Source organism: Epinephelus fuscoguttatus, linkage group LG21, assembly GCF_011397635.1.
Source record: "Epinephelus fuscoguttatus linkage group LG21, E.fuscoguttatus.final_Chr_v1".
NCBI lineage: Eukaryota > Metazoa > Chordata > Actinopteri > Perciformes > Serranidae > Epinephelus > Epinephelus fuscoguttatus.
In genome coordinates this window covers 11093805-11113072 of record NC_064772.1, presented here as the reverse complement: position 1 = coordinate 11113072, position 19268 = coordinate 11093805, and the positions used below count along the sequence as shown (strand labels likewise).

Here is a 19268-nt window from a genome sequence, read left to right as displayed (position 1 = left end):
TGTCCTGAGATTCACACCAGCAACCCACATGGCATGGTCACAACTTCTTTAAGTTCCTTCCAGTTTCCTGAGCCCAAACTTAATTGCATTTATCTTCTCTACAACTCTAATGCTTTTAATTTAAATTCCACATGCAAACGGCTGATATTTTTTTCTCCAAATTAACTTCGGCACATATTTCATCAGCAGCAAGAATACAACTTTGATCACATTATATAACTCCAAGGATGGCAGAAGACAACTTTAAAATCATTTGAACCCCTTCAAACCAAGGGGCAACCCCTTGGGCTGAAAAATGGAGCCAAAGAGGAGGTGCCAAATACTGCAGTTCCTTGAATGGCCTTTTGAGGCTGGTTCCAAAAGCAGGTCGTTTCCCATTGATTCCCATGTTAAAATGCATAACTTTAGAGCAGTAATATTCATGTTTACAGCTTGCTACAAAACATGATTTTGGTCTCTGTAGCTAATTTCTCCATCATGATAACTATATGGTGGGGTTCATTCTATATAACTCAGTTATGCAAAATTAAGGGTGTTGCAACTTTGAGTGAAAGGCTGACTGTTAGGTGTAACCACCATCTATGAGTGACATCTACCCCTCGCCCCCTCCACAGCTCCACCATCTCATACAAATATGGTGATGGTGAAGTGGTGATGACCAAAATGCCAAACTCTGTAAATCCACAAACCAGTGGGTGACATCACAGTAGTGGCATCCATTATGTTATACAGTCTGTGCTTTAAACATGGTGTTACATTAAATAATTACGCTTTAAATACCTCAGCACACACAGCTCCCGGGTGAGCTTCTCTAAAAATGCTATTTTCAAGAGGTGCCCACAACGACTCAATTTTTTTTTTTTGGAAACTTTTTGGCCTTATGCTATTTAGCAGATTTTAAAACTATGGTGCTTCTCAAAGTCAAAGAAGGATCCTTTAATGGCTGAATTACAAAGAGGCTACATCATCGAATCCCGCCAAAGCACTTGTTCAAGGGCAAGGATCCTTTGAATTCTACCAAGGAGTAAGTCTTCCTTTCTGACAATTTTCAAGGATGCATGTGTGTAACCTCAGTGGGCATGAAGTATCCACAATCCTTTGTGCATGATTTGCCAGAATTGGCAGCGGGGTCTCTTCAGTGACACACACCTAGGCACTTGCTAGCCTATTTCAATGTGTGTTCACCGAATGCTGGGAAGGAGTCTTGTCTAGCCTCTGTAGGACCAGACTTGAAAGGACCCAAGTATTAACTCTTACCTTCCGGCCTAGTACAGTCACTTAAATTGTAAAATAAACTTTCTGGGATTTTGTCAGTGGCAAAATAGTTGGCAAATCCCAAAAGACCTTGACTCAGCACTTTAGAAAAAAGACAAGGAAGAAAGTGAGGTGTATCTTGGCAGATAGCCCCCAACCTCTCTTTGGCCTGGTCTCACTCTCAGAGTCAAAAAACACTGCTTAGATACAAATGCATAGCCCCCCCTTTAGCATCTGTATGACACACATTGGGCTATCAACCAATTCCAATGTCAACCTTTTTGCATCATCATTAGACGTTCAGAGCAACAGACAGAGTATATAAAGCGAAAAAGTTCACCAAGGGCACATGGGATGGGAGGTGGATGGGTCCAACAAGCACAGAACTTTGACCCAGGGGAGCAGTGTTTGAGTACCTTGTGAAACTGAAAGTCAGTGTTGAGTTATATTGTCATGACAAGTCACGTAAGTTGGCTGACATGACTAACGTCAATCCTGATGTATTCCTAACCAAGGAGCCTTGTTTTCTAAACCTTACTGCTTCCCCTTCTGAGTCACATGGGCCAAGTGACATGACTAACATCAACCAGCTGCAGTGGGGTGGCAGTAGCTCAGTCCATCCAAGGACCTGGGTTGGGAACCAGAGGGTCCCGGGCTCAAGTCCCCATCCAGATGAAATATGGAGTGTGGACTGGTAGCTAGAGAGGTTCCAGCTCACCTTCTGGCCACTGCCGAGGTGCCCTTGAGCAGGGCACCGGACCCCCAACTGCTCAGGGCACCTGTCAGTGTGCCCCCACGCTCTGACATATTTCCGTATAATGCATGTATAGGTCCTGTTTGTGCAGGTGTGTGTATTTTGGGCCTGTGTGTATATGACAACAGAGTGAAAAACATTAAATTTCCCTTCAAGGATAAATAAAGTATATCTTCTTCTTCTTCTTAACCTAGATCTTTTCCTATTCCTAATCAAGTAGTTTTGTTGCCTAAACACTGACCCCTGCATAAAGATGAAATACAAAAGGCTCTGGGAGGTGCTATATAGTCCCTGCGACAACTAAAAATGTACTCAGTCCTTCATTCCAAGTGCCATCAATAACCCTGAGTCAACAAAGCAATTGATGAGATTTAACCAGCTGCTTGTCTGCCTTTCATTAGTTGTTTCTTGCATTTGGTGAGCCGAAGACAAATACCCACCCTGACAGACAATAAAGATATATTTATTATATTCTACTCTATTCTATCTAATAATCATAACTCGGCTCTATAGATAACACTTCCCTCGACTTGTCTACTTGTCAAACCGAGATCTGAAGATCTGAGAATCAACTCTCTTTCTTCTTGCCTAAAGTGATGAGGCTGTGAGTAATTTAGTGTTCAGGCTACAGACAGTACAACTGTCTGTGTAACATTTTAAATGCAGGTGTGAGCTTTGAAAAACAGAAAGAAAATACTTGGCTGTCAAACACACTTCCGCTGCAGAGCATGAGGACAGCTAAAGCCCACTGTGTACACAGTCAAGGAAATACAGGAGTACACTGGCGCTACAATTAGCCATCTGAAGCTGGAAAATATGACATATTGTAAGAATTCCTGCATCAATTTTTACTCCCTCACATACATGCAAATGTAGAAACAAAACAAACAAATGCTCCAACCTTGCATTTCAATCTTTTCTCAACACTTGTGGGTAATTAAAAGCAATAAGCAGCAGGTTTTTAAACACAGATTAGGCCTGAAGGTAATTAGGCCCATTGCAGCAATGACTCCCACTGAGTCATGTGGGCTGGATGGTATGTCAGTCACCCCCTCCCACCATGTCTCCCAAAGTCAACAGCGACTTGTCCTTCCAGTACACTACCCTCCAAACACCATCTGTCCTAGCCCTCAGCTTTGATTACCTCAAGCCCAAACGCAGCACTCCTCACACGGCTCGGCAAGGCAAAGGTTGCTGAGATGAGAATCCTCCGATGGTTTCATCTCCTCATGTTTACATGCCAAGTTAAACAACCTTAATTATATCTGTGAAGGAGGAGTTCATTCTCTGGGTTTTTTTCTTGGTGTCAAATTAGAAAACACGCCTGCACTCGTCAACCCCACTATATGTTGTTTGGCTGCTTAATGAGAGCTGGGTGGAAGATGGAAAATGTCCCATCTGTCCTGTGTTTAATGGCTGGATTCTTGAGCTCTAATCATACAGCGGGAGTGCCAGGATGGAGCAGACAGCACCCATCTGCTGGCCACTGTGGGGAAAAAACACAGTTTTTCAACTCGCATCATCATCATCTCGCTCTTCTCTTGCTGCAGTAGCTGCCACAGAGCATCCATACAAGGGTCCATTGGCATTATGCACAAAGGAAACAGGAGTCTGGCAAATGCCCAGCAGGGCTCCAACTCATATTTATTCATTATTTATTGATTCATCTGTTGATTGTTTTTCCTAATAAACCAATTTAGCACATTGGCTTGATTAATGACTTGAGTGATTAATTAATTAAAAAAGTACTTGATAAATGTTCCGTCAGTCAACTAATCGATACACTGGCTAATCATTTTAGCTCTACTTGGAAGAGCTTCTCATGCTTTTGGGATTTAGGTCTGCCAAACAGAACAAGAGGAAAGGACACAAGGTGGATTCAGAATGGAAATATATTCATATCACCTACAGCACTTGGTCCTCCTCATGTCTGAGAAGTCTAAATTCAGGTTGAGGCTACTGGAGTTTGGCAGGCTTCACCGTTTCACACATGCTAAAACACAAAGAGCAGGTGGGTTTTACAACAAGGAGAGGGGCCCTGTGTGTTCTCATCCACAAAGTAGGGCTGAGGCTATTCACATTAGCATTTCATACACAGATAAGCTTGCTCTCTCGCTGCCAGGTAGATTTCCTCATGAGAGGATGAAGTGCGAGACATTTGGGGGCTTCGCAGATGCTCGCCACACTGCTTTCAAGTGCCCACAGAGACTCGTGGAGGGGTCGGGGCGTTGTTCGGAGCTGCAACAGACAAATATGCCGCCTCATCGTCGTCCAAATAAGGAAGGAGCTGGTGATGCCAACTGGAGAGTTGGAGGTAGGGAGGAACAGTCACAGGGAGGTGTAAGGAGGGTGTACAGTATGTTGTGTGGGCTGGGCAATAATGGGCAATAATGTTTTCACGCTGACATTTGTTTCTTTTTACACCCTTACAAATGCCATTAGAAGCTAAAACTACCACAGTAACATGAAAAACAAAGTTGATAAGTGATCAAAAGAGCACATTTCAGAGCAGAATATGAATCAGGATTCCCTCACTTGAATTGGAATTATGATTCTCAAACAATTTATTTCCTTTCTCCGTGAATCACCAGTGGGGTTTCTGATTCTGACTCATTTCGTTCTTGTTCTTTTTCTTTATCCATGTTAGTCTGAGAGACTGATTTGGGAGCTTTGGAAGATATGTTTCATTTTTGCTGTCTGTGCCAGTGCATAGACATTTTACTAATCCCACCATCTCACCAACTTGAAGCATAAGAGATTTTTTAAGAGATGAATTACTGGTTATGTTCAGTCACTTTTTTTCTACAATCCACCCAGGTCTGCGGTGATATGAACTTAAATAAATACGAGTTCTTGTATAAGCTGGATGTTAAGCTTGAAATTGGGGCTCCTGGCACAGTGTGGTTGACTTGTTTAGGCGCACTGAGATTCATTTCAATACATGGAGAGCTGTCTGACACTTTGGCAAATGCTTTGACAGTTTGGCAACAGTGCACCAGCTTACAAGCGCAGTCCTTGGGGCGAGGAAACAGGCAGATGTTGCTACAAAGTGAATGGTTCAATCACAGCTCTGGAGACAGTTCTAAGAAAATCTGCTTACACACTACTGCAACTGCAACGGTAGCGACGGGGTACAGTCAGTGTTGACTGACAGTATGAATTAGGCAGTATTTTCTGTCACTTCAGAAATATTGTGTAAGCACATCAAAATAGAAGCAGAGACATACGTTCTTGTCTAAAAGTGGAAAATGGGGGGAAAGGCAAGTATGAGTGTGCTAGGGGTGACCAATATGCCAAAACTTTATCACTGTGAATGCTATTTCATATCACTGTAATTACATATATCACAATACTGTGATTGTTCTGTATATTCAATTAAGAAATGGTTTAAAATAACTTTACAGTGGTTCATTATCACATTTATTTTCTTCTTTTACTTAGGGACACTTGAATTAAAAAACAAACGATAGATAACAGTATAACTAAAATTCTTTTGAAATACAGGTTTAAATGTTCCTGTTCCAGTTGCAGTTCCAATAACTTTGCTTTTCCATCCCTGCCCAAATCATGTTACCCTGTGAAGCAGCCGGATTTGCAAGATCACATGAGAATCCAGCCCTGATTTGCTACATAGTTTGCCCCGAATCACTCCCACAGAGGAATATTACCCAATCTCTACCAGTAGACACATTTCTTCTGGCACACACAGTGCTCCCTAGTGCTAGGAATGGCACTAACATTAGCCTCCTGCTCCCGGCTTGCATTTAGTCATGTAGAATTTGACTTTTAAAATTCCATTGTGTCATCTTGTCTGGCTGTTTTCATGCACTGTTCATACGTATACCTACAAAAAGTAATGAACTGCATTTCCTATAACCCATTTAACCATTAAGCAGTAATATTTGTACAACCCACATAATCAGGAGGGCTGCAACCGCATGACCAATGTGCTGACGGGAGTAAAGAGGGAAATAATGCAAAGACATAAAATCTGTGAAAGCAGGCAGGTTTGGGGGTGGATGGGTCAAACCATACAGGACTTTCCCCCTGGAGAATGGTGCTTAGGACCCGAATGTCCTCACCATGTTTCAATTCCTAAATCTAAATTGTGTATCTTTACTTGCCTAACTCTGACCTACGTAACTTAACTTGCCTAATGCCGGGTTCACACTTCAGGATATCAGCCGGATTATAGCCCGACAAAACGTCGTACCGTTTTCACTTGGATCATGAACTACAATGAGAGTCTATTGCAATTATCAATCATTTTATCTCACATAGTATGTCATAGTAGATGACAACCGATGTCACATCTGGGATACCTCACGACATCCCGACAGATAGTCTTGCACATTCGATTTCCTTTTTTTTTCTTTACTACTTCTCCCATCACAGCCGTCACTTTGACCAATGGAAAGACAGGGCGATCTGCTGCCGTGGACAACTGTGCAACAACAACACCCCAGCCTGTTTGATATTTCCTCTAAGGACGTTACCATACAGAGTATAAAGGATAAAATGATGGCATGAAACAGCAGAGGTACTTTAGCAACCTAGTGAGCGCTGCCATTAGCATCAAGCTAGCAAGGAATGTTAGTTCTTCATAATGGAAAAGGATAGATAATAGCAGGGCTTTTACTTACCACAACTGCAGAGGCTACAAGCTTCATTCGATCTGTATTTTTATATTTTACTTTTATTCCACTCCTGTTTGCCATGTTAAAAAATTGCTATGTTATTGCAAACTCAACTCTTCCTGTATCCGTTTTGCATTATGATTTTGGTTAAGAGAAACCCTTAATTTTCTAAACAGGCTTTTATTGTGAAACGTGCAGGAACTTGTTGTGGAGGATTCAGTGACTTACATAGTTTGCATGTGGTACTTCAAATGTAGCTCCTGCCATCTGGTGGAGTTTTTTACGTTACTATAAGAATATTTTGGCTGGGACATGAACAGTGTATTCAGCCATAGTGACTGAAATAATTGTAATAATAATAGAAATAGGACAAGAATAATCTGATGACATCACACACATCATGAAAGATGACCAGCGATGATTGGTCATGGACCACTGTGTAGTGTGTCATGTCTGCCGGCCAAGTCGCGGCACGATTTTATGATTCTACAATCACGTAATCTGACGTAGTGACTGTCACAACAGACAAAATTGTTGTGCAGCATGATACACTGATCTTCTGCATGTGTTAGTGTTCTCGTTGTATTGCCCTTTTGGAGCCAGGCCAACATCATTGTAATGTAACATTACTTAGACTAGCCGCAGACAGAGAAAAGGTAGGCGAGAATGGGAACAGGTAGGCGTCGTGTAGTGCCCCCTTGACAATGCAGTTTATTTAGGGCTATTATGAATCACCCAGAAACCTGATATGGAGACAGCAGAAAGGAGCACCATATGAAAAGTGCCAGAGCACAAGAAAAGTCACAGTACACCAAAGACTAAAAGAACTGCTATACTGCATATTGATGTGAACTGGCCATGTTCAAGCACTGGCTGCATGGTATATAATGTTATATTGCCCAACCCTAGTTTACACCATTCTTGTTCCCATGCCTATTCTGATACACACACCATCCTCATGTACATATACACCCTATACGTGGGATATCTATATCAATTTTAAACTACATTTTTGGTTAACTACTGCTTGTTTATAAAACACCGAATTCAATCTTTTGGAAAGGTATTCTAGCAGCATTAAAATTCCGGTTGTTGTCTTCACTCTGGTGGACAGGCGCTCTCCCCGCAGCTCGCCTCTCATCCACCTTAGATCTGCGAATCAGTAGGGATGCCCTGTCCATCTCTACCCGTCTCACTCTCGCTCTCACTTTCATAAAGCGTTGGTCCAATTAACATCTCTCTCACATTTCAGAGTCCTGGTGTTGCACGTGAAGGGTGAGCAAGTCTGACAGGCGCACAGCACACTAATGTTTTATCAGTGCCACACATCACGGTTTCTCATTGTACCGTGACACTGACAACTAACGGAAGTGACTCGCCTTTTCTGCCATGATACGACATGGTTTTTGAATTAGAGTCCATATTCTACCCAAAGAATATTTTCAGGTAAAGGGTAACATCTCACAACAATGAATAACTGCAATAAGAACAATACAACAATTCCTGCAGGGTTTCCATTACATTTTTCTGTACACTGTTTTAAATGCAACCATTTTCCACAATTACAAGAAAAGTGACATTATTTTGTCATAAAGATATTTTATGTATAGACAAGTGCTTGGTTTTATTCCTGTACTTTCAAATATAAACACATTACGGGTTACTTTTTTTTTGCAACATTTTTGAGTAAAACCAGTAGCTACAGTACAGAAACTGCCCCGTCACCTCAAGTTTAATCTCAATATTGTCTACTAACACACTTACATTCTGCTGAGCTCTCCTCCAGCAAGATGCCAAATGTCTACCAGTTTATTCTGTGTACACTGTTGAGTATGAAAGTGTGAGTGAAATGCCTAAAGCTTAGAATGTAAATCTAGAGGGGGATAAGTATGATAAAGGATGTGCCCAGGTGAATAAAACACAGGCTTTCCCTTGAAGAAGCTGAAACCTCCCGAATGTGACCAAAAGGCATATCCACCACCCTGATGCTTTTGAGCACAGAACAAAATAAAATACTTGGAGGCAGCCCCCAGGATCCCAGGCAGAAACGCGCAGCGATTACATAATGACAGTTCATCCTTAAGAGCTATTTTAAAAAAAAAAGGGAAAGTCTCTGAGCAAATGCACACAAATGTGAGCTGGAAACCCGACCCCTGAATAGTACATTAACTATTCATGCAGCATATTGGCAATCAAATCACTCTGTTTTTGTGGTTTTCAAAGACATTGTTCCCATAAAACAGTGGACAAATATGCAGAGAGAGAATATTCTCATCGACATCCCTCTGCAGCTGCATTTCTCTTTCTCTTTGTTTTTCTTTTTTCTCATTGCCACATCACACTTTGAGGCCTCTGCATCTTTTATTGTCTACATTTAAAGCAAAAATCCTGCAAAAACTGACAGAGGTACTTTTTTTTGGTTTGAATTTTTACGTAATTCACATCTACTGCACTGTGCTGGATCAGACTCAACCAAAGCATTTCTGCTACTTCAGTTCTCCAAAATCCGATACCAGCAATGTGTTGCAAACATGTTGACATGTGTGACATTGCAATGCTCTCACTTAGAACTAAAAAGGAATGCTAATGGATTTTTCAGCATCCACCTCACAGGGGTGACACATAATTTGATACATCTATCCTCAAGTATTAAAATAAGCACAGAAATTCAATATTTTATCATGAAAAGCCACAAAAATAGTAAGCTCATGACCTATTAAATATTAAGAATCCCTCAAAACTGAGTATGTATTCATAATTTATTTTAGTCAATTACAGACAACTTTATCATTTGTCTTCCTGAGGCAAAAATCAAAACGCCCTGATGCCACAGCCTTATAAATATGCTCTGCCACGATCAAACTCAGACTTCCTCTCATAGTGCTGAGTGTTCTTTAAGGAAATGCTTTGCTGCTCATTCGTCACTGACAGTGAGAGCAGGAGATGAATCATTCTAATGTTGCTTTCACCCATTCTGAGAAAACCCAGAGTGCAATAATGTCAGTATGATGCAGACTGCTTTGTGTCCCACAATAAGAAATGAAAGTCTAAATCAAAAACAAAAAAAAAAAAGGAAAGCTGGATGACAACAGGCCAGAAATAGTGAGCCAAAGGTACAGGATTCTGCTTTTTTTTCTTCTCAATGGCACTGATGAGCCAGGCGGGTTTGGTTTCAATCAAAAAAAAAGTCTCTTTTACTCTGATTGATTTTTGTTTTCCTCAAAGCAACTGTGCGTTACAATACCCATACTACCATACAATATAGTATGCCGGAAAAAGATTTAGTATGTCCCAATACATAGTATGGCAAATGCAGTATGCCAAAATTGGATGTTCTACTACATCCGGTTGGATTTTGCAGTCCGCAAGCCAGTATGCTTTTCTGGTTATTCTGACTCACAATCCTCAGCAGCGAAAGATACATCACTTCGACTGTCAGAAGTTGTAATGATGCATGACAGCCTATTCAGGTGACTGATGACCAGTCCATTAGTAATAATGATCATGAATACAACCAACAACAAAAGGGCATAATTATCAAATAACAATGACAGAGAAATGTAAAGCCTATGCAACCGCACTATCATGAATATGACATGTTAGAATCCACAATGCATGCAGTTATGTTTACTGCAAAATAACATCAGGGCTGTCAGGGTTCACCTTTGTCTCTGGCAAGCTCTGTTAACGGCATTTTGTTTTATCTCCATGGCATTCTCGGAACCCATCAACCCCCGATTGGTCGAAACGTGATTGGTCAATATCACACGGACTACAAACAGCCTTCAACCGGAAACCAGGGCTCTTCCACTCTTCTTCCAGAGGCAAGATCTCCAGGGTTTGCCTACAGACTCTACATTCACTGAATGCAGAGTCTATGTATAGAGACTATCTCCATGATAACTGATATATGAGTAAGAGGGTCAAAGTTCAGGGCATAACGTTATGAGGAATTAGTATCACCCGATTGTGTACATACTGCATGCAAGAGTACATACTTTTTAAAGGCAGCTGCAGTGCCCACAAACAGTAAAAAGAAAAAGTACTGTATGTGATTTGGAACACACCCCAAGAGGAACCAAATGCCTCCAAGGTGTTCACTCTTTCTGCATGATTACCACATGGGCCGAGCTGATGAGTTCATGGAAAACACCTTCTGCTTCTGTCACCTGTCACCTAAATGGCTGTTGGTTTTGTCTGAAAGCCTGTTTAGGTCTCAGGAAGCACATAGTTTGTATGTGTTCTTGATGATGGTCCTGTGACCAGAACTTTCACTTCTAATTTTTACACTTGAAGATCCACTACGCAGGATTTTTCCTTAAAAATGTATAGACTAATGCAAAAGGTTGGCTTTCACTTTCTCTGGTGATACCTTTTACAAACAGGAGCTGTTCCTGCACAGTATAATTTTAACAAAGAAATTTAACCCTTTTTGCACTTAAAAGCACTCTCTTTTTTGTCAGAATGTGGGCCTTTATTCAGTATGATAGGATTGAATGGCAACAGTCCAAAATTCCCAATAGGGAACCATACTGCAGGAAGGCAAAGAGCAATGCTGCTGAATATTGAAACTTTCACATGACCAATGAAATACATTGAAAGACAATAGTGTTTGCAGTGTTTGACAACCAGAATATCTGTCGATAATTTCTATTTGGATAAATACGATGGTGGCAACAAGTCTGATTTATTGATAACTGGGTAACAGACCATTTCAGTAGCAGCCAGGATTTGCCACAGTGTGATCAATGTAGGTGCTTCACTCAAAACAATAATGTCACTGGAAAATCTTTATTGGAATCAGTTTAACTGGACACCCGGTCATGTGGAACATATAAAAAGGTGCACGCAGGAGGATATCATAAGGGAAAGCAGAAAATGGAACTTGAATGTCAATACAATTGAATCTTTAAGTCTTAAATGGCAAAGGCACAGCAGTTTTTATCCATTTATACTATTCCCTCAGAGATGCTATAAGAGGAATAACACTTTTCTTTCAGGATGCAATTGGTGTATACTGTCTAATTCAGTGTCTTGTTGACACTGGCAGCCATATATTGTCTCTGAAGCTGTTTCACTGTCAACTGAACCAGCAACACAGGTAGATAAAAGTTGCAATCTGAGAGAATCTTACATGATAGTCTGACAATGCAATTACAGAAATAATCTCAAAATAAATCAGTAAGGGTGTCCCATTATTTTCTGTTGAAAACATCACCAGGGGGCACCCCCCCCCCCCCCCCCCTCAAACAGCCCTGCTCAGGCTAGCTTTTTGGTTTCATCTTTGACATCTTTCCTCTTCTTCTAACTAATTTTTGTGAGTCTGTGTATATACATTCTCGGCAGAGAAGCATTTCTGATAAGAAATTTAATGACAAAAATTCATCCATCATTTTATCTTTGTAAACACACAAAAACATCCCACAGCAGCATTAAAAGCAGGGGATTATTTTACCTTGTCGCATCCTGGATTTAGAAAAAGACGGCATCACTGACAAGACCGATCAATGCTTGCCTTTTCAAAGCTACTATAATTCTTACTTGCAGAAAACCCCTACATTGTCAGTCTTGGCTGGCAGTTGGAGGCAGTGAATGACCACTTTTTGTTTGCTATCTGTGAAGAGACTGTTAATGTTTGGAGGAAAGCGTGATTCATCTTTTGAATGGCCCTTTGACTGTGCCATTGGAACAATAATCCACTGTTCTTTTTCCTGTCTAGTCTGCTACCGATATGACTGAAAACACTGACAGACATTACACTGTAGCCACCTGGGGTGAATCATGTCTGCATGGACCATGACTTCTTCATGCATCTTGCTTGCTTTAAAATTGATTTAGCATCAGCTAGAGAAAGGGTTACTGTCAGAGTTTTAATAAGTCGTGCTTCAGTGATGCTCTGACCCTTAATCTCCTGTAAAGAGAGAGCACAATCAAGGCCCACCCACACTGGAGGGGAAACCAATTCATCGCTCTGCATTGACTTTGTATTGCATGAAGGTGCCTCCCCGTCACTTCCTGCTGCTAGCTAACAGCAAAAAATGGCTACTAACTGCTGTGTGGTGGGATGCACTACCAACAGGGTAAAGAACCCAGAACTAAGCTTTTATAAACTGCCAAAACAAAAACCCTTGCCTTTAGGAAGACAACAGTGGATATTACATTGGGAATATAGCTTTCAGAAAGTTGAGGCTGTGGGTGCCCTGACTTTTATTTAGAAAGTTCCAGACAAACTTTAGGGGTTGAAGCTAACTAAGCTGGGGGAGATTTGGTTTTGATATTTCTTAGGTTGAACAATGATCTTCCCCTGTGATTCAATCAAATAGATATAAATAATTAAGTGTTCAGGCTGCACTCATTCACTGTTCATACATTTTCCTATGAAAAATAATGCACCAAAATTAATACCTATCCTACATGAGCCAGTAATTCAGGTATAATCTACATATTTGGGGAGGCTTCAATCATGTGACCAATGCACTAATGGGTGTAAAGAAAAAAAAGCAGTCCCTTTAAGTGGTAGATTGGGCTGTTGGATGTCTCACAAAACATAGGACTTTCCCCAGGAGACTGGTGTTAGGAACCATATGAACTTTGAGTAAACTTTTACGTTGTCACCATGTTTCTTTCCCTAAACCTTACTTGCCTAAATCTAATCTCCACAACTTGATGTTGAGTAGGCTACATAACTTTGCGTTACCGACGTAACATTATTCATAGGGTACTTATTCATAGGATACCGGACAGGTTTTTTTTTTAAAGTCAATGACACAAGTCAAATCTTTGACCCCAATGTCACACTCGTCATCAACATAGAGGACTCCATTGATGAAACCCCGCAGTCCGAGGATGAGGTGGCAGCCTACATAAAGGTCAATACATTCAAGGAGGATCCTTCTGAGTCCTTTGTCATGTATGTTGAAATCTGATATTTTTAGCTAGCCACAGGTATTTTAAGTTTTAAGTTTAAGTTTATTTACTTTATTAATCCCCCTGAGAGGAAATTCAATGTTTTCACTCTTGCTTGTCAATTATACACAGGTCTGAAAGACACACATGCACAAACAGGACCTATACATGCACAAAGTGGAGAGATATCAGAGTGAGGGGGCTGCTCTTTGGTCAGGCGCCCTGAGCGGTTGGGGGGTTCGGTGCATTGCTCAAGGGCACCTCGGCAGTGCCCAGGAGGTGAACTGGCACCTCTCCAGCCACCAGTCCACGCTCCATATTTTGGACGGGGACGGGGGCTCGAACAGGCGACCCTCCGGTTCCCAACCCAAGTTCCTATGGACTGAGCTACTGCCGCCCCTACTGTTTGCATTTCAGCCCTTGGTTGCATATTGTGGTGCTAATTGTTTTCCCCTCATGTGCATGCTCTTCAGTGCATGACCCACTGTGCTCTGTTTCTATGGGTTTATGCTCCAGAAACACTGGGTCCTACTATTCCCATAATGCAACGTCACAGCATCTTTTGTTAGAGCCTCTCTTCACCAGTACAAGCCTGGGGCAAAACAGAAAATAACCCTGATGATATCATCAGGATTACATTCTCAGACTCCTCCAGAGCCACAGACACTTATCTTTGTGAGTAAAATTAGAGAAGTCCAACTTAAAATTCCTCTTAATATGATACATGTGTCCATTGATAACCAACTCAGCTAACATGTCCAAAAATTGGCCATTTAGAATCCAAACAGTCACAGTAAGTGACTGAATACAGGTTTTTTTTTTAATCATTATATTATGGTGTTGCAATTTGCCACCATACTGAGAAATAGGCCGTCAGACTGTTTCAAGATGTCTGCTCTGCTGCAAGCACACCCTAATGAGTGACTGATAATTGCACAATTGTTCACACTTGAGTTGACACAACACTTGAGGGTATAGGGTTTGTGTAGCTGGCGTCAAATCTGTGATTTAACTGATTAACATGTACAGTTTGGCCTTTATGCAGTTATCATGATGTCAACATCACACACATACACATGCAGTGTGATATTCAAACACTGGAGTCTGGGAGTAAAACAGACATTTTCCTGCGTTGCTGTCTTCAGTTAGATTAATAATGGTGTAATTAGCTCGGTGCCCTTTTAAACAAGAAAACATCCACAGGCTGGAGAAACACACACACTATAATATCAACAAAGATTATCTGGGCTAATAAAGGGTAGTGAGACCACCTCTGTCCTTTCAGAACATTTGTAGTTTGCGTTGGATTGCTGTCAGGCATGTGCTGACCTGTGTATAGTGCCACAGCCTACAAGTCACTAATGCATGAAAGGAACTGGAAATCAAAATTTCCCATAGGTTAAATGAAAATTTGGTCTGGTGATTGCTGGGACAACATGGATTTTTTGTGGTGTGAAGCAACACTGTAGAGCTACAAATCATTTGATTCACTATTTATGGAAAAGAACAATAACAATTTCCATAATGCAGGATTTAAGCTATTTATTAGGTAAAAAATAACGTGAGAATTCCTCTTGGATCAGCGTCACAGTGTTATAAATGTTCTACTTTTTTCTCTTTTGGTTAGACTGACGAAGCAATCCACAGGCTTCCTTTCAGCTTTGCCAGCTTGTTATTGGCTTTTGTCATATTTCTCAACATCAGATCAATTAATAATGAAAAGCATTATTACTCACAGTCCCAAATAGTCCTGTTTATCTAAGCCTAAACATTGTTTTCTCTGCCAGTGCAGCTGGTGGGCTATGTTTTTCATATGTCGTCATTCAATTCCAGACTGTTCCACTTGCCAGAATAAATTTAATGACCAGTAAATCCCAAATTCAAGCACCAACTATTAGGCTCCTCTGGAACTCAGTCAGCTGCCTCGTCTTGCTTTAACAGTGTTTAGGGAAGTGATGATAGCCAGCCTGCTTCCAAAGCTAACACATTCTGCGATGTGGCTTCCGGCTGTTGACTGTGTTAGTAGCTGTGATGGTTAATTCAAAGTTTAGGTCAGTAATTATGTAGCACTGCTGTTATATCGTCCAACCCTGCACATTTCAAATGCGGGAATAGTGAGTGATAATGGCTTGTACATGGGAATAAATTACCACTGAAAGGAAGGGTGATGGATGCTCAGCAGGGGGGCCTTCTGAGGATGATGCCCTCAGTGCAGGCATGCCACGCAAGCCTATGTGATGCATATTGTATGTCATTATGTTGAAAAATCACCAATGATTAATGACTGATGAATTATTTAGGACATTTGTTGTTTACATTATTATAGACCATTAATTGTACATTTTCGACATGGTATAGACTACGCAATTGACCAATTATATAAAAAATGAGCAACTGATGAAGTGATCAAAAAATAAATTATTTATTACTGCTGTAGCAGCACAGTCCCTAAGACTAGATAACACTGGTACAAATGTCCCCAGGCCCAAATTAAAGAGACTAAATCATCAAAACTTTTCCCTCAGCACAGTGTTTCTGATCATACATGTACATAACATTTGCATGTTGTCTGCACCAATGTCAGAGCCCATAAGAGTCAAATGTTTCCCATAGTAGAGCCATTCTGTAAACTGTTCAGCTGTATGGGAAAAAATACCATCCACAGCTTCTTTTTTCACACACTGTAACCCAACATCATGCTACTGAATCATATGACACTTACCATCTTGTTCCTAAACATTTGCAAACACATGAGAGAGGTGATCACCTTGCAAAAAAAAGCATTGCTAAAGATTGGCAGCCATACAAGTCTCCCTGTGCTCACCAGAAGCCAATCAATGCAACATTAACAGGGACAGCTAAGCATCTGGCACTTGGCTCACGCATCTTTCTACACACACGACTGTCAGAGCATTCAAATGACTGAGGCATCCACTCAATGCCCGTCTTTATGTTTTTTTCTCCCCTCTCTGTAGAGGAGAGATGGGATCTGGTGCGGGGGGAGAAATCTCGACTTATAGAGAGGCTGCAGTCGGAGTGGACTCCTGTTTCCTGCAGTGCGCGTAAATTTCAGTCTGGCTACACTGGTGCGGCACGCGCATCAGAGGGATCGGATAGCCTCCAACTCCCACTCTGTTATAGCAGCCTGTCTATCATTCATAACTCCACCGAGCCGCTGTGTGCAACAACACCCCAGGAGAAACGGCTGAGGCACGCGACAGCCAAATCCACTCATTACAGCCGAAGAATGAGTGAGAGAAAGAAAGTGCGCACTCCTCCGCTTCTTTTCATCTCGTCTGTTTCCTCCTGCTTTAGTGCTTAATATCACAAGGGCGCAATTGCAGACGCTCACGCACGCAGTCAAACTCGCCGCTAACGAGCGCGCGCACATGCCCTCGCGCACAAGACACCTATTTATTTGCCAGATCTGTCAAACACAGCACAGTATAGGCGGGGGTACACGCCCGCGCCTCAGACAGTCACGCGCACAGGTGCAAAATGCAAAACTTATACAGATGAGGTCTCAAAGCCAGACAAACTTATTGATCTCTCTTACCTGTCCTCGTGAACCCCCCTGAACACACATGGCAGCTGATTAACGGCAAAAAAGATGCGCAAGTTTGAGTTTGTCCCTCATTGCTCCTGTTCCTCCGTCTCCCCTTCAGTTGCAAAGTAAAGCTGCCATCCTCTCCCGGGCAGAGCTTGACTGCACGGCTTGCGGAGAGCCGATACTCTCCCTCTCTCCCCGTGCGTGTATGTGTATGTGTGTGTGTGTGTGTGTGCGGGCTACGGGACGAGCGAGCCGAGCCGGTGCATGTGTGCGCATCTCTCCTCCGAAGCATCCTCCAATCCTGCCCGGCTACTGCGGCGGCTCAGGTCGAGTAAGGCGCCCGATTGGTCGGTTTTCAGATCAATCCACAGCTATCAGACTCGGACCGGCCTCCCCGTGCCTCCCCTACCTCTCTCTCTCCATTATCTCCCTCTCCTCCTCTGCTCCTCTATTTCTCTGTTAACACGTGATTATATAAGATAGTGATCAGGAAACGATACGTTATCCCTATCTCATTTTCTTTTACACACACACACACACACACACACACACACACACACACACACACACAGTGCCAGACACAGCCTACCTTTCCTCACTGTCCCAGTAGGATATTGAGCTTCAACAATAAACTGTGGAAGCTGCAGACCAAACAGTGCAATGTTTTTTTTTCCTTCTATTTTTAAGCAGCAAAAAGTGTTAAAATAAATCCATTCCCTTACCAACAACTCATTATTTTTTAGAATAATCACAATTTAAAAGTTCAAGATTCAAGAGGTTTATTATCATGTACGCAGCAAACGTAAAGGCGGTCGATGTGAATAATTGCAATTGCAAGATTAATGATGACATGTCACCAACCTTTCTGATTTCCTAGCTAACAGGTCAGGGTTCAACATCTAAGATGTGAAAAGTTAACACATTATCACTCCGACCTCGTCACATATTGACGTTTGGTCATGGACATCCACATACAACGTGCCATGTACACTGGGTGCATTGATTGTTAATGTTCTGGGACACCATGTCAACCCCTGCCTGTTACACGCATTGTCTTCTTTCAAAATAAGCTTCCGTCTTCACAGGAAATTCAACATTTACCTACAGTCTCTTTCAAAATAAACGCAGCAAATTGACATTTTTTTCCCTTCAACAAACACACATGGTTAGGATTAGGCAACAAAAGCACGGTGTTAGGTTTGGGAAAAAAGAACACGGTTTGGCTTTAGAATGTTATGGGACGCGGAAACCGCTCTCCTGGTGAAGATTGGTGTTTGTTGGACCCATCCACTAACCGTCCCACCCGCCCCAGTTGGACTTTCACTGCCTTAACTTTCGTCCTTGTCCCACCGTGTTATCTCCTGACACCACCGGGTGCCATTAAACAATAACAGCAACCAGCTGCGTATCATGCCGACGTTAAAGGATGGCTTTTATTGTCAGTTTCTGATGCTGCAAGTCACTGCCCCATATCGACAACTTCGAAGTGAGACCGGGTTCAAAAAGTTAACAAGAGTTTAAACAGATCAGTAACAGTACATAGAATTGGCAAACTCTTCAGCATCCAGGGTGTTCTCATGCACTGTTCGTATATATGCCTATAAAAGTAATGCACGATAATTGGTATATGACTCACACAATGGGGAAGGCTGCAAAAACATGACCAATACGTTGACGGAAGTAAAGAAGGAAGACGGACAAACACAAAAAGTCCAGCTAAGAAGGCAGGTTGAGGTGGTGAATGTGTCCAACATGTGAAACCAAATGAAGTTTGACTTATTTTCAGGTACATCGTTACCTTATTTACTTTTCTAAACCTAAACAACTGTACGCTACTTTATTTGCCTAAACCTAACGTCCGTAACTTTTGCCTAAACCTAACCTACGTTACTTCGTTTGCGTAACCCTAACCTTCAGAACTTTTGCCTAAACCTTACCTAACTTACATAATTTTACTTGCCTAAACCTAACCTACATAACTTTCTCCCTAAACCTAGGTAACTTAACCTGCCAAAACCTAACCATGAACTTTACTTGCCTCAACCTAACCTACATGATTTAGCCTAAACCTAACCTACGTAACTTTACTTGCCTAAACCTAACCTACATTACTCACTTAAATTTAAAGACACCCAACCATGTTTCTTTTTCTATACCTGAACTACTG

The 19268-nt window shown here is 41.7% G+C and overlaps 1 protein-coding gene across 2 annotated transcripts in view; it reads right to left on the bottom strand.

Moving 5' to 3' along the window:
• LOC125882065 (cadherin-18) overlaps positions 1-17367 on the bottom strand; it is a 134273-nt gene extending 116906 nt beyond the window's left edge. The window contains exon 1 of one of the 2 annotated variants that reach the window (XM_049565702.1): positions 17108-17367. The gene's annotated coding sequence lies outside the window, so the exon portion shown is untranslated. Of the gene's footprint in view, positions 1-15287; positions 15411-17107 lie in introns of those variants that run through there. The other variant, XM_049565703.1, reaches the window with a different exon arrangement.
• Positions 17368-19268: the final 1901 nt, after the last annotated feature.